This window comes from Vidua chalybeata, chromosome 5 (assembly GCF_026979565.1).
Source record: "Vidua chalybeata isolate OUT-0048 chromosome 5, bVidCha1 merged haplotype, whole genome shotgun sequence".
In the NCBI taxonomy this organism is placed as follows: domain Eukaryota; kingdom Metazoa; phylum Chordata; class Aves; order Passeriformes; family Viduidae; genus Vidua; species Vidua chalybeata.
Window position 1 is genome coordinate 64323528 of NC_071534.1, and position 15790 is coordinate 64339317.

The 15790-nt window shown below is 42.8% G+C and overlaps 1 protein-coding gene across 2 annotated transcripts in view; it reads right to left on the reverse strand.

Moving 5' to 3' along the window:
* The window catches only part of SEMA3D (semaphorin 3D), a 128606-nt gene extending 118129 nt beyond the window's left edge, over positions 1-10477 (reverse strand). Inside the window, exon 1 of one of the 2 annotated variants that reach the window (XM_053942338.1) lies at positions 10461-10477. The gene's annotated coding sequence lies outside the window, so the exon portion shown is untranslated. Of the gene's footprint in view, positions 1-10017; positions 10122-10460 lie in introns of those variants that run through there. The other variant, XM_053942337.1, reaches the window with a different exon arrangement.
* Between the last annotated feature and the right edge of the window lie 5313 nt (positions 10478-15790).

Below are 15790 nucleotides of genomic sequence, written 5' to 3' on the forward strand. Positions count from 1 at the left end.
ACAGACTCTGTTCCATTCATCTGGAAAGATTTTTTTTTTTTTTTTCAATTATCTCATTAAAGTGAGACAGAAAAGCCAGTTTCTACAGAAAAAGAGATGTCAGCCCCATACTATTCAAGCAAATGACAAGATAAAAAAACTGTTTCTGGTACTATAGAAGTGCAGCTCCCCACTTCTAGGATAGCTGCCTTGATCTCTAACTAATCAAAACAATCTTGTATCAACCTTGAATCATCAAAGTCTAACCACGTTCTGTTTTCAGAAACCAGGAGCACAGAGTATGGACAGCTCGTGGAAAACAAACAGGTAAAGTGCCATGCTTCTTTCAAGAAAGCTACTGAAATAATTATAAAAGGTTTTTCAGACTTCTGGTTATTAGAGGGATATTTGAACATCTTCTGTATTAACTAGACCCCCAAAGCCTTACACAGTTACCCTTATACTGAATCCAGTAGCTTGTTTGTCCAATAGCTTTGTTATCCAAATAAGATTCAGTTTCTGGGGTATCAGGAAAGCAACATCCCTTGCATGGGACTGCCTTGTCCATCTTCTGAAACAGAAAAAGTTAAATCTCCTACACCAATATGAGAAAGTTCTGCCCAATCAGCCAGCTTCAGAACAAGGAAATATGTTTGCTCTGTGTTAGGGTTTCTAACATGTCTTGCAAACCACTAGAGGAACAAATTACTTCAGAGTTTTACACACACCAGAGAACCCCACACAGCACCGTATCTCTGTAGGGGAATGAAGAGTAAGTGCTTAGGCAGCAAACACTGCCAAAAACTCAAATGCCTATTTTGGAACTTTCTCCCAGCCTAACAGAAAAGCAGGAGGTGGAAATGACTGCTACACAAGGAAAGATACCCATGGGACTGAAGTCACATCTTCAATTTGAGATGTCCAAAAAGAGCTCTGAACAATTGCTGCAGCCTCCACAGCATAGCTGGGTTTTCCTTCTGAGCCGTGGCACACAGGCTAAGCCTGGGAAGATTTTCATAATATGATATAAGGGCAGCTCAGACCAGATCCCATCGGTGAGATCTAGCAAAACAACTTGGAAAAAAGCTACTGATCTTCTAGGAGGGAATACTGGAGACACTGACTGAGGATTCTGAATCCTGAGCACAATGCCCACAGAGTTTTGGTGGCTCTTCAGAACAAACTGTTTACTCATTGTCACCAATTTATCCCTCCTCCTTCAGCACCTTTTCAACTTTTCTAACTGCTTGTGCTCACACCTCTTCTCCCATGTGGCTCAAAGCAGAATGACGAGAGTCAGCACAATTTAAACAGGGTCATGCTTTCCAAGCATCAAACCAGTATTTTGCTGAGAAAAGAATGAAAACAAATTGTACACTGCCTACTGCAAGGCCTTGTGAGATTCCCCCAGGGCCACCACAACAGACCACTGTAATCTCTGCTGATGCTTGCACTGAAGATAACAATGCTGCTTGTTATCAAATCCACTGTGTCCCAGCTATTCTGGCCTTACACATTATTTATCTTATAAAGAAGACTGCAGCACTTTATAGACTGTCCAATAGTTTATCTTGGAGATGTCAAATCCCACTTTCCATTGTGTCATGTTGAATTCCTGGATGGAAAATAAAACACAACAAATCCACACACATTCCAAAATGCTTTTCTCACATCACTTCAGTGGCATTTACCTTGTTTGTAGGGAAAGGAAGGAAGGAAAACAGAGAAAGGATGGAAAGTACTCTTTTTTTTTTAACAGCATTTACTAGAACAGCTTTTATTACCCATAAATAATGGTGGTAACCTAGGATAAAAATAGAAGTAAAGCCTGTCTTCACTAAGAAAATGACTATCTATATTTCATCACTGACCAACTGCAGAACAGCTGTGCCTGTGATATCAATGTTATTACAAAGGAATTTCTACCATTGTCGTGAAAACCTGGCACAAGACCCGAAATCTGTCCAAATTCTCTCCCTTTAACAGTTTAACACCCCACATGTCAGATTGCTAGAGCAGAGTACCCCTGGGGAGTGAGAGATTTTCATCATGTCACAACCATTTCTGGGAATTGACAGGATACAGGAAAACGATGCCCGAAGCTTTTATAAAAGCACAAGAGAGTTTAACTGTAGGAAGGAGATGAAATTTCAGAGGGGAGTTTGGAAGCAGGAGCAGATTGTCCTATGACTTTAAACCACCTGGAGAACTGCTGCCACTAAAAGGTAATGATGGTCAATTCCTCTTAGGAAAGACCAAGCCCTTGTACCACAGGACATGCTGGCAGTACCACAGACACAGCACAGTGGGGAAAAAAAAAAAAAAAAGGATAAACCACACAGAATCTCACCTTGGCTTTTAAATGGAAGACAATTGCATTGTGCTTTTTTCTTTTTTCTCTTTTTCTCTTGCTTTAAAAGCAGATGTTTGAAATTGAGACAAACTCCCTGCACTGTTTGCTGCACACACCTTCTGCTTTTCTGTCAGGCTGTGAAAAGCCAGAGAAATGGGCACTGGAGCTTTCAGTAGTGTATTGTGCTTCAGTATTCATTCTTTATCCTTACACATCAATGTACAACAGCAACAAATAGAGAAAAAAAACAATCCTTCCATCATTCCATCACTTAAGGAGCCAAAGCACAGTAACTCATCTTTCACCAAGTAGGAAATTTGATTTTAAGTACCATTGAGGAGATAACTGTCTGTGTTACGACTTTCATAATTGTGCTCCTGTTGCCATTTAGGAAAGTAATGATCTGTAGCAAAGTCACAGGAAGCAAAGGACACAAGAGCTTCAGTCTCCTGAGTACAGCACAGCAATTTATCTCTACTTAGAAGTGCAAAACTCTTTAGGGAAATTAAAAAAAAAAAAAAAAAAAAACAACATAAAAACCAAATCAGAGACAAGTGAATTTGTAGACAGATACCTTAAGAAAATCAGCCCATTTTCCCCTTCACATAAATTTTATTATGTGAGTTTATAATTATTTTATTTAAGGAAGAAAATCTTTCCATGTGAAAACTCCCTTAACTTCATTGAAAGTTGCACAGGTTGTTGGGGTGTTATACTGGAGAAGGTATTTCTTTGCCATAAATCCATTTTTTACTTTTTTCCAAGCTGAGGCAGCTTTATGAGATGAAATATATTTGCTAGTTGTAGATGTCACTAGAGGACTCTAAACTCCGAATCGTAACTCCAAAACAAACCAGTAAGCTGCAAACAGAATTACCCAGGACATTCATCTTAAAAAGACAGACAGTAAAGAGGAGCACAGATAAATGCACTTTTTTTTTCCTAGAAGGAGCACCTAAAAGACCCTTGGGCTTAAAGAATGTTAGTAACTTCCTTAGATGCACCAATTCTCTTACTTTTTTTTCCTCAGTAAGGTGGGGGTGACATTCCAAAAATTACATCAAGTCAGCTTTTCCTTAAAGCCTTCAAAGCTTTGAGTTCAATTTGCAGAATAATAAATTGAGTCTTAAAATAAACACCTTGGATTTCATGAGGTCTGAGAAAACCTCACTTCTGACAAGATTACAGATTGTACAAAACATCAGATCAACTGACCACAATGATTCAGACTGTAGTTATGTAAAGCATCCTTGCCTATTAAAATAGTTTTAGGAAAAAATCAGATTAATAACAGAGATTTATGATATTAACTCACTCTTCAGTCAGCGAAGCTCAGCCTTAAAGATCAGGGTAAAACTGTCTTTTGCTGTTTCCAGGCTTTTCATGTAGCCACCCCTGCCCACAGCACCTGGGCCACAGGGTGCACACACAATGGAGCTGGGACTGCTCAGAAACAGGCAGGGGAGTTCAGAAACAGGCTCAGAAACACCTGCAGAGCTGGCATGGGCTCCAAGTGTGCCCAGGTCTCTCACAGACTGAAAGGAGAAGATCCCCCTCTCCCAACACCTTCCAGCCAGCAGCTCCAGGGTTGGCACGCTCCTTTGGGAACGGGTCAGATTGGTTTCCTAATGATTCACTCAGTGGTGTAGCTCGGTACCAGGTAGGAAATACCAACACTGATAGCAAAACGTTAATTGGGGCAGATCCAGTAAAAGAAGTCTTATCCCTGGAAGATGGTGCAGCAGCTGTGCAAAGCCAGTCTCTTTCTGCTGGGCCTGACAACGCACGCCCGCAAAAACGTGGAACTGAGGTGGCTGAGAAAGCCACGCTCCTCAACACCAGCAACACCACTGCTCTTTCCCACACTTGGGAAAATCCCCTTCCAGGCCACCTCAGCACCTGAGCCACTGAAATATTCTTATACAAATTAGTTTTTATTTCAAATATTGGCAGAAGCAAAAGACTGACCCTACTCATACCAGTCTGTTGTGAGAGCTCAGTGCTGAGGATCCCAAATGAGTCCCATGGCAGGGGGCTTGGAAACTGATGATCTTGAAGGTCCCTTCCAACCCAAACCATTTTATGATTCTATGATGTCTGACAGGCCCCTCCTGATGCTACTGAAGCATAGCTAATAAATAAATAAAAGCTTCTCTGAATGAGAAAAGGCCCACTGCTTTTAACTAATGACTATATAAACACAAGTGACAAATTTGTTCCTGTGTCTTCTGATTTCTATTGAATAAATAATGGATCTTCAGAGAAATACAACAAATGATCACTCTAATACTAGGACAGAGTATAGTAGCAGCTTTGAAGATTTATTTCTGTTCTTAATAAAGGTTTTCAAGCACCCGCTTAAAAAAAAGGAAATAACACATGAAATTAAGTAAAAGATTTATTTAAAGGTAATTTATATGCAGATGGAACCCTTTTTTCACAAGGTAAGAGACTGGATATGAGAATGCTACATTCTGCAAAGCTACAGATTATGACAGTGCAGAGAACTTTACAGTTAGAGCTGTTCTTATTGTAAATCTTGGAGAAAAGGAACTGCACTTGCAACAGCCTATTACTACTTGTCATTGCCCTTTATTTTATTTCCCTCTCAAAGTGGAACCCTCCAGATACCCAAGGATGTTATGAGCATTTTTCCTTTATTACACTGTGCTAAAGCCTTTTAGTATAAGCCTTCATAAAACCTCACACATATGCATTATAAAATACAGGGAATAAGTTCCATATGAAAAATTGATCATATTTCTTCTTACTATTTTTTAGCAGAGATTCTGACATTAAGCATGAGAGCAATAGACATTGTTTTAATTCTTCATTGTGGAAGGGGAAAAAAATCAACTTTTTGCTTTTGGTTAAGAAAGAATTTTTTACATACTCTCTTTGCAGTCTGCCCCTTGCAAAACCAAAAAAGGATTTTAGACAGACAAAAAGTAACCACAATTATATGGAGTGTGTCATTGATAAATTCCAGGGGAATACAACAGGCTAGGTAGGCACATACCATTAGATCTAGCTGTTTAAAATCTTAAAATTCTAGCCAAGATTAAGCTGGACTATTTGACCACACCAGCCCTCAAGACTGCACTTAATTTTTAGAAGGCTCAATCTCACTCTAGGCTTAGACTTTGAGAAAGTAACTCTTTCAAGGGAGCATTTTACACAGCAGCCTATCTTTAAACGTGCTTAAGTCTCTTGAAGTCACTAAGTACAGAGAGACTGAGAGCAGGCCCAAATCTTTCATTTTATGACAGCCTTAGAATTGTATAATTTTAGTTAATCCTAGGCTTTCTGTTCCCAGTGCATTTAGGCATGAGTTATGCTGACACAAGATGAGATCAGACTTGGTGTGCTGCAGTGTCTTCAGGAATTTTGGAAGAGGATGTTCCAGGAAAATTCATAACTTCTCTTCTGCCCACCCCCTTGGAGAAAAAAAATAAGAAAGCAATAACAACCCAGCACGTCACTGGAGTATGTTTAGATGTTACAGGGGTTTTAGCCTCTTGTCTGCTACATGATATCTGCTTCCTGCAAGTCTCCTGATTCTCTGACCAACTAAATTGGAAACAGTTTAATTATGGTTATTTATTTTGCTTTTAAACTGACCACATTATAAGAAAAAGCTCACACAACTCTTCTGTTTATAGTAGCACAGGAAGAAAAATATGCAAAGATGTACAAAAAAGGATAAGTGTTACTGAAAGCTGAGTAACACACTCAGTGTGAAATTCATGCAGAGCAGAATTACAGGTCTCCACGCACATATAAGCTCTAAAGCATGAATTTGTCTTTAGCCACATATGTTCTGAGACATTTAGGATTTGTCCTGAAAAATTAAGTTTGAAAATAAATGTCTCTAATGTCCTGTGCTGAGTCTGACCAGAGAAACTCTTAGGGAAACTCTCAGGTACCAACAGAGCTCTGAAAATTAATCACATTTTCCAAATACGTTGTGGGGAAGTGCAGTGACTTATTTAAGGCCAGTATAATGTCCCAGGCTTAAACTACCACACCCTTCACACTGATAGTCAATTGAGTCAATGATTCAACCCAGATGGGAATCCAGGTTCTTCTTGGCTTACTGTTATCTCTTCTGCCCATTAGGTTATGTGACTTCCATAAGTTATTTTGCAGTTCCCGTTAAAAGAAAATAAATCCACATGATGCTAAACGCTGCCTCCCAGCTGTAATGCAAAGTGGAATTTTGGACCACAGTGCTGCTTCCTGACTCATCCTGGATCCCCTCCATGTGACGTTGGATCCATCTAAGCTGGGGAGAGCAGAATAGAAGGGCTGTGCTTTTTTTTTCTTTTTGATTTTTTTCTTTTTTTCTATCACCCACTGTCAGATAACATGTGCATGTTCTCGCAGCATGCCTCCAGAACGTGGAAAAAGACCAACAATACCAGAGAGGGGCCTTTCTGAATACACAAGGGTAGAAAGAAGAAGATAAAAGGGCTAAAGATTTATATAGGGATTATTTAAATAATGACTCACTGCCATTGCTAAGTTTATAAAATATATAAAACCCAGACAGAAATGTTGGGGCAGGGGGAAACTGTTGAGAAGTGCGATAGAGGTGCAGGACTATAAAAAAGTTTAAAATAGCACACTCATGGAGCAAAATTTCCTTCACACCTAAATACAGCCACTGGACTTCACATCTTATGCACATGGCTTTACTGTGAGCTTCTCTGTTGCTTGATTGCAGCTGGAGAGAATCCAGAAAGCAAGGAAAACAAACACACGGCACGTTCCCTGCGTCTATCTGATTTAATGACATTTAGCACACACCTTTGGCTCTTTCCAGGGGTTAAAAAGACAAAGGGCCAAACACAGCTCCGGCAATCCCACAGGCTGCCTTGCCAAGAGAGCGCGGTGGGAAAGCCTGCTTAACCAGCCCCAAAGGATTCCCTCATGGAGGAAACCTCAAAGAGCACAGAGGTGGCTCAGTGGCCAATTCCAGCACCAGGGGTTTTAGCCAAAGAAATCCTGGCATGTGCAGGGAATTCAGCTGATTCCCAGCTGAAGAATCAGCCTCTCTGGATCCACAGGTGACTGGCATGCTAGTGGCACACAGTGAAGCGACATCTGAGATTACAGCTGCTGGATTTTTAACAGCAAAAAGAATGAGAGGAAAAGCAAAACAGGGATTAAAAAAGAATCCAGAAAGACATCATTATTTTGGCCACCCTGAGCTAACAGCAGGCTCATACGGTGACTCCAATGTTTATGGCTTCCTGCCAGTTAAACTGTAAAGATCCTGACTGTGTGGGACATTCACTCCTCTGCTTGTTTTGTGACATGGAAAAGAGGCTGAGCATATATATGCCTTCTGCTAGGATCAAAATAAGGACAGGTGCTGTTTCATCCTTTGCCTTTGCTTTTCAGTATCTTGCTGTTTACATGGTTAGCTGCTTAATTTCCATTACTTAATCTCTGAGTAATAAAGATGCAGTATCCTCAAACACTTAAAAGGGCTCTTTCCCAATGAACAGCATCTATTTCCATTTAACACTCTAGCTTAATTAAAACCTTTTTCCTCCCCAGGGCTTTGTTTCATTTAATTCAATTGCAAAATCCCGGTAGAATGTCCAGGCTGCAGCACAATTTGAGTGATGAACACAGTGGTATCTGCAGTGAAAGCATCACCTCTCAGAAAACAAAACAAAACAAAAAAAAAAAAAAAAAAAAAAAAAAAAAAAACAAAAAAAAAAAACATTGCAGAGTAAGATCAGAGCATTACAGTGTTTTGGAAGGTTGGTTAATGGTACAACCTGCAGTTCGGAAAGAAGCAGGCAGAGGCCAGTTCTTGGGAGAGGGGTCAAAACCAGGTATCAGTCTTCTGAGGATCTGACTGCAACTACTCACCAAGACAAAGCTGAGGGCAGGAATACAATTTGAAATTATATCTTTCTCATATTAGTCACCTTACTCACTACTACTGAAAGGCACTTCTCCCCTCTTGGGACTATTGTCCTGAAAGCACCTACCAGCTTTTGTAATAGAAGTCATTCTTGTGTTTTCAGACACAGCAGAGACTGATGAAGTTGCTATTTCCATTTCTGGTTAAAGCACTCAATGGGCAGAGCCCATACACTGACTGCAGGAGACTTGGATTCACAGCACTTCTGCCTGGTCTAGAGCACAACTCTCAGTGCTCCCTAATGGGAGCCTGTTCTGCTGCCCACACCCTGAGAATCCCTGCTGCATCGATCCAGTCCTAAGGAGAGGGAAAGCAAATTTAGTTCCTGGATCTCAGGCTAGTCTGGATGTCTAAGCCAAAATAAAGTTCAACTAAAAGTGAAGCCAAGCTGTTCAGCCTGATCAAGGCGAAAATGTTTCAATTTATGAGACATCTCAGAGCAGGACTTGTCTTGGAAATTTAAAGAAAAAGAGGTGTGGCACCTGCAGAATTTTGATATCTCTGTCTGACAGTAGGTTTACAACTATGGATTAAAATACCTGAATTTCTCTTTAGAAGACTGTTTAGACACCCAACTTTCACAGAAGACTTTGGCCCTTACACTTTGCAGGAGATGATGTGCTTTTCTGGATCAAGCCCATAATAACCTAAATAAACTAATTAAAAGGCAAAGATGAAAAATCACATCAATTATATTAATGAGGACTTGAAAAACGGTACAGAGGTGGTGTGCCATTAGCATTAAACACCTCCAAATGGTAAACAGTGAAATCAAGTCTCTTTACTTGCCCCTCAGATTTGCAAGTAAAAGAGAGAAAGTGACATGCTACAATTCTTCAAGTGCTTGCCTGCATCTTCCTGGCCTCTGTCAGAGACGCAGACACAATGTGAACTGCTGCTTTCTCAGCCTCTGGTCCCATTTGTCTCCATTATTCTTGGACAAGTTGCCTCAATTCAAATCAAAGTGAAGCTCTTTCTGAGGAAACATAGGTGGCTGCTCTGTGCTCCCGCAGCACAGTCACCGATTACCTAACGCGCTCAGGAATGTTTCCCTTCTACAAGCAACAGCTTTCATTTTGCAATATTCGCTGCAAAACAAGGAGCGACAAAACAATTCGCACCCTGTGAGTTCCTTCACAAAGTGAAGCGGAGGTGGACCCTGTGAGCAGGCGAATGATCTTTCAGCTGCAGCCCGGCCAGCCAGGTGCTCTGCGCTCCCAGGGATGGACGCGCTCAGCAGTCGCGCTCACGGCGATGCTGGAGGACTGTGTAGAAAGGAAGGAATTCTGCCACCGCTCCAGCAAGCAACAGTTCTGCTGAGGAGCATGGGCTGATCATGCCCTGCTGCCTTCCCAGAGCCCGAAGCCACCTCTGCGGAGCAGGAGCAGGGGTGCCGGGCTGAGCGCACGAACTCCTCTCCCATCCCACAGCCTCTACGCCCCGCTCCCCAAAACTAGCTCCTTCTCTCCCTTCGCCCCCAAGCCCAACCCTGGCAGAGCCTACCCCCTTCCTAAGCCAGCCCCATTTCCCCGCTGACAGCGAGGCAGGTGGCCCGGGGGCCGCCAGGTGCCGGCCCCACTCCGCTCCGGCCGGGGCAGCCCCGGCGGCGCCCGGGGCGGAGGCGAGCGGAGGGTCCGGGACAGGCAGAGGGGACCGCACGCACCTTCCCACACCGCCCTCCACCCCTTCCCCGCGGCGGCGGAAAGTGCCCCAGCGGCCGCGGAGCCGCGGGGCCGGCCGGTACCTGCCGGGGCCGGAGAGCGGCCGGAGCGCAGCGGGGCCGGGGCCGGGGCCGGGGTGTCGGAGGCGTTGCGAGCGCGGCGGCTCCTCCCCGACGGCGGCGGCGGCGGCGGCAGCGGCAGCGGAGGGTCTCGCTCCTTCTGCGCCGAGTGTCAGACTTTCCCTCGGCCGCCCTCCCTCCATCCCGCCACCCCTTTCCACTCCCTCGCACGCACATGCACACCCCTCCAGCAAATGGGCTGCCGCCTGAGAGTGCGCCTGTGTGTCCGGGTGTCTGTCAGCCGGCGCAGGCACACACCCCCTGCTCGCCGCGGGTCCCGCACCCGGCCCGCCGGTCGGGGTGCGGCCGCCAACGCAGAGCGGGGCAGCGATGTGCCCACCTGGGGAGCCCGAGCCCGTGTGCCTTCCCTGGGCCACAGCCTTCTCCGGCAGTGCCGGATCACACACCTGCGAGCTCGCACAGGAGCATCCCGACCCTGGGATCGCCGTGCGCGGTTGCTGCTCCTCATCCACGTGGCTAAGGCAGCCTCAGGTCCGCTCACGGTGTTCCCATGACACATTTCCCTCTGGGACAGAACTGCAGGACACTGGCTTGTAGACTGATTGAGTAAACAAAGCCAGCTCGCCACACTCACGATAAGTGGCCCCGAGCTCAGGGCTGGTGCGCATTTAAGAGTTTGCCTGTGTGCAGAACTAGCTGCCACGGACACATCTGCCTTGGCATTTATTTGTTTTGCCCCCGGAATGTGCTACATTGGTGTTTCTCCAGCTTTCGCATGCTGCAGACCACTTCCTAAGAGAGAATTTCTCTCCTGGACCAGCCCACTCCCACACCAAACCATTCTCTCCAACATATTTCCTTCTGTGGCTGCCCGAGGAAGAGCCTTCCTGCCCACAGGCTGAGAGCCACTGCACACATGGCACAGACAGTATCACACACTTCCAGACAAGACACACTGGGGTTCTTTCAAGAGCTGTGTTTCCCTCAGTGAAGGGCTCAGATTGAAAGACTTCAGCTGGCAGCTCAGTTGTGGAACAGACCCTGACTGTTGCTCCTGTCAAATAACAGCAGAACCAAGGAAGTCCAGAGAAATATATTGGAGTTTCCACCCTGTAACTCACCTCAGCAGAACTTCATCCTCACCTACCATTCACACAGAAGTCAGATGGGTGGTCTGGGTATACAGGACAGGAGCTAAATAAGAGGAGGTTTTTAGGTTCACCAAAAGTCAACTTTACATCTTTTTTACCTAAGTTTTTTAAACTGTTTGTTACTACAGTGCCAAACTGACATACAGACTGTACTTATCCGCATGAGTTTTATATTCCCAAAAGACAAAGGGAGGAATTTAGAAATTTGGAGATAGGTTGACTGTTGACTTCTGCTGCTTAAGGCCTTAAAAAAAAAAAAAAAAAAAAAAAAAAAAAAAAGAAAGGAGATTTTATACTGAATTTCCACATTGGTATCAATATCACTGCTAAAACTTTCCATTGCTTTAATCTCCACATGGCACTACTTAATACAAATATAATTGGGATGAGTATGATGTAGATTTGAGCCCAACTCATGTTTTGAATTTTTGGAGAATAATTCTTGCACTTTACCTTGTTCCCATTCACTGATGATCACAGGCACTCTGCTGATAACCCTCTTCTGGTACTGAAGAAGCTCAACAAATAGAAAATGAGGAGCAGGTTGGTGGAAGAAAAATCCTTGTGAATTTTTTTATGTTTTTCAAACATTTATTAAAACTATGGAATAGAGGTTTGACTTACTCTGAGAACATGAATCCTGATAAAAAGAAAATATGCTGCAAAATTCTGGTTTTTTTCATGTTCTGGAGATGTTTCAGACTCCTGTGGAAAATAAATCAGCACAAATGTTTCCTTTTCTCATTTGTGGAACAAGTCTACAGACTCTGTGAAATGTAGGGGGGAAAATAAACGTTTTGGAAAGGGTTTTATTTTAGCAGCTAGAGGGGAGGGGGGTGTGGAATAAATGGGAGAAGATTTGTCTTTCAAGAGTTATAAAACCGAATTTATGAAATAGAAGCTCTTCATGGAGAAAAGCAGGAAAAAATCCGCCCTCTTGTGGCTGCTGGCTAAAGGAAAGCCGATAAAATAACATTTCCCTGCAGACAGCAGGGAACGAACGCGCTTTTGTGTGCCTCGCTGGGAGGGCTCTCGGACAAGGTTACACGAGGTCATGCCATGGACACGGGCTGAGCAGGCATTCGCCATCTGCACAGCATCATTGTAAATGATCACTCCATGCATTCTTTGGCGTTGTATTTTAAACCACTGTTCAGAAATTCCCAGAGCAGGTAAGTACAGCTTTACTGGGAGACTCAGAAGGAATTTTACCGTTCTCGGCATCTGTGTTAATGCCACCTCTTTGAGTGACCTTTTTGGTCAGGACTGCATTTGCTCTTAACAGGGTGTTGGAAATGCCCCCTGAAATAAGAATTTCTGCCAAATTTAGAGAAATGGTCTAAAGTTTCCATAGGAAGAGAAAGGTTCCTTCCCATGTTTTGAAGATGTGATGATTATAATGATGGTGAGAAAGATGTCATTATCTTTTGTACAGAAAGGACACTGACCATTGGATGGAAGAAGCTCATTTTAAACACGAATTTCAAAAGTGAGGAGTTTTTCTCTCTCTTTCCTTTTTTTTCTTTAGTAGCTAATTTGGGGCTTTCCTAAGGCCAAATTCCACACTCAGTGCCCAGAGCAACTGTTCACATTACCTGTAAAGTTGAGTGGCTCATGAAAGAGTAAAAGTTGAACATTAGATACCTGCATTTTTGTTTTCTCATCGGGCAATAATAAAAGCATGAATTAAATAAATGACCAAGCAGATCTTTCATAAATAACTAAAATGAGGAAGAGAGGTCAGCTATTCTTGTTACTTCCCATTTGCTTAATTTTGTCCTTGATCATTAATCTCAGCAATGTCCAGACGCTGTAATGCCAGACTGGCGTATTTCAGGCAAAACTATTTTCATGTGAAATTAATCGTCATGGTAAAATAGACGGTCCTTTAGTAAGACTGTGGGAGAAACACGAGACAACAGCCTGCTGCCACACTTTAAGTGTTTATCTTTATACTGAGTACTATTATTCCTTCTGTAAGCAGTGACAGAAATGCCTGCAGTATGATGCAATGCAATGGTGTTGCTTAAATCTCTTAAGGAGAGGGATTGTTTTCCAAATGTTGGGCTAAGTTGTGCCTAGTGACTCACTTCAAGTTGAACTACAATGCATTTGGTGACTCTGAGGTCCTTCATGAGAGGGTCCCATCATTCATGTCCAACTCTGAAAATTTTCCAAGGAACCTCCCATTCTTTACAAGCCCAAGGAATATGGTGTCGGTTTACACTGCTTGTTCCCAGCCATCCATCCCTGCATTTGCTTCCAGCAAAACAAGAAAATGTTAAACATAGATAAAGCCATTAAAGACCAGAACTGATTTACCTTCATCTGCTGGAAAGCCAGATGAGCAGTGAAGGATCCAGAAGTGGGGAAGTCTTTGTAAGGATGAAGAGGTAGCAATCAGTTGGGCACAAAAATACAGAAATCACCTCATCTAGTCAGCCTCAAGTGCCTGTTTGTGATTCAGCCACCAAATTTGCTTCCCTGGGGAGGCTTGGGTCACTAAATTCCTACAGTTACTGTGCAAGCACATTGGCAGACTGAGTTCCATACTTGCAATAAAGTCAAATTCAAATCAAACGCTGTCCAAGAATTTGGATCAATATTCTCTGAAGACAATAAGTCTTATTTCCACTTCCAATAATGGCACCTACATTGATTAATGGACTGTATAGAGAAGATTGTGTGTGTATATATACACACACACACACACACACCCACACACACACACACCCTTAGAAGGCAGGTGTTTTAAAGAGGATGAGTAAGAAAAGGAATAGTGCTAGTAAGGTACTGAATTTCCACCTTGCAGTCCATCAGGAGATAAAAGCTCTTTTTCTCCACAGGAATAGCCAGAGTTTGTCCATCTCCCTGTGCTGATGCAGCCAGGCTGACTCTTGGGGGTCTCCAAAGAAAGACAAAGGACTCTGCTCTCTTCCTCTCCCACCACTTTGGGAAGAGGAGAATCTGCTTTACTCCAGTGTTAGTAATTGTTAAAAATAGGTAAGAAACTATTGTAAAATAGTTGATAGTTGTTAAGCATGTACTGTTAGTTTGGTTATGGTAAAAGAGGTTTAAAGGGGTAGTTGTCAGAAATACAGTACTCAACGTATCATAATACACCAAAGTGCACCACCCCCCAGGCAAACTGAGCCAGCCTGGGCAGAACTATAATGGGCCAATCAAGCGCCTTAAACCTTCATGCAAATGAAGGATCCAAAAAGAAACCAATCCAAACTGACAAAACCACGATAAAAAAAGGGGGCTTCTGACCCCCTGAACCTGTGCCACTCCACCTGGAATATCGGGGACATTGCTGCTCAGAAGACCCAGTGCCGGCGCTGCAGCATCCTCGATGGAACACTCCTGCTCAGCCCGCGGGCCCCCTTGCTTTAGGCCTTTCCTTTTTATTACAATAAATGCTGAAATCACTTTTAGTATCAGGAGTGTGGTCCCGTTTTTAACAGTAATAATAATGCAACACTTGTACAGTAATGCTGATTTTGTGTCTCTGAAAAAAAAAAAAAAAAAAAAACCTGGGAGACACCCTGCCCTATCCCTGAGCATGACTGTGAGGTGGTATCAATAATCCCAGGGTCCTGGCCATGTCCCTCCTGACTGCTGCAAAAATTAACCTTGTCCTGGCCAGGACCTTGACAGGCATGTGGAATGTGGCCCAAATATGGTAAGAAGAATAAAAATTTTGTCTACAGATCACAAATAGTATATCAAGAAAAAAGGTTTGTTGCATTTCCACTTATGTCCAGCATAGGAAAGAAAATCAGCTTCTGAGAGCTCACAGTTCTATGAAAAATTAACTGCAGCTCATTTTCCTGCTTTGAATAAATTAAATGTCTATATGTCTACTTCCAGTGAAATCAACCATTCAACTAATTGGTTTAAGGCATTATCCTGGTCTCCCTAAATGGCAATGACTGCTCTATTGATTTATGGGCTTCAGCACCAAGCAGGGGAGGGTTAGAATAAAATCAGCTCTGAACTGTGTCCAGAGAACTCCACTTCCCCTCGGTGGTGGCTGTAGAAATAAGAATTTAAAAAGCTCTAATTTTAATAAAACATGAGTGCTATTGAATGAAATAGTACCATGTATTTTCTTATCTCAGAACATAGGATATCTAGTTCTGTTTATCCTTAGCATGAACAAATCTTTGTGAATGCCTGAAAGTCGCATTTTTCCAGTGAAAATATGTACTTGTGGCTAACAGAAGACAAACATCCAAGCAGAGGTTCTATAGATAGAAACGTTCTTTCTTCTAAATGGCTCTAAAAGATAGCTTTGTCCAAAACACACCCTATTTATTACTTATTCTTGAATATTTTTGTTTCCTACCCAACTTAGGGCAAACCTTACCTCTGAGTGATCACTTTTCAAGCAAAACAGTGTTAAATGGAACCACATGCCTTAATGATTTACAGCATACATTATGTGGGCTCATGTTCACTGTCCTCAATAAATAACTATTTTGATTGTATTATAAGATCACCTCCCTTAAACTCTTAAACATTAAATTTGTTATAGCCTCCTCAGTGAGAACAGATTGCTGTCAGTAGCTAAAGACAGTATGCTACTGGCCAAGTCAATATGAAATTTGTCTGGAAGATGG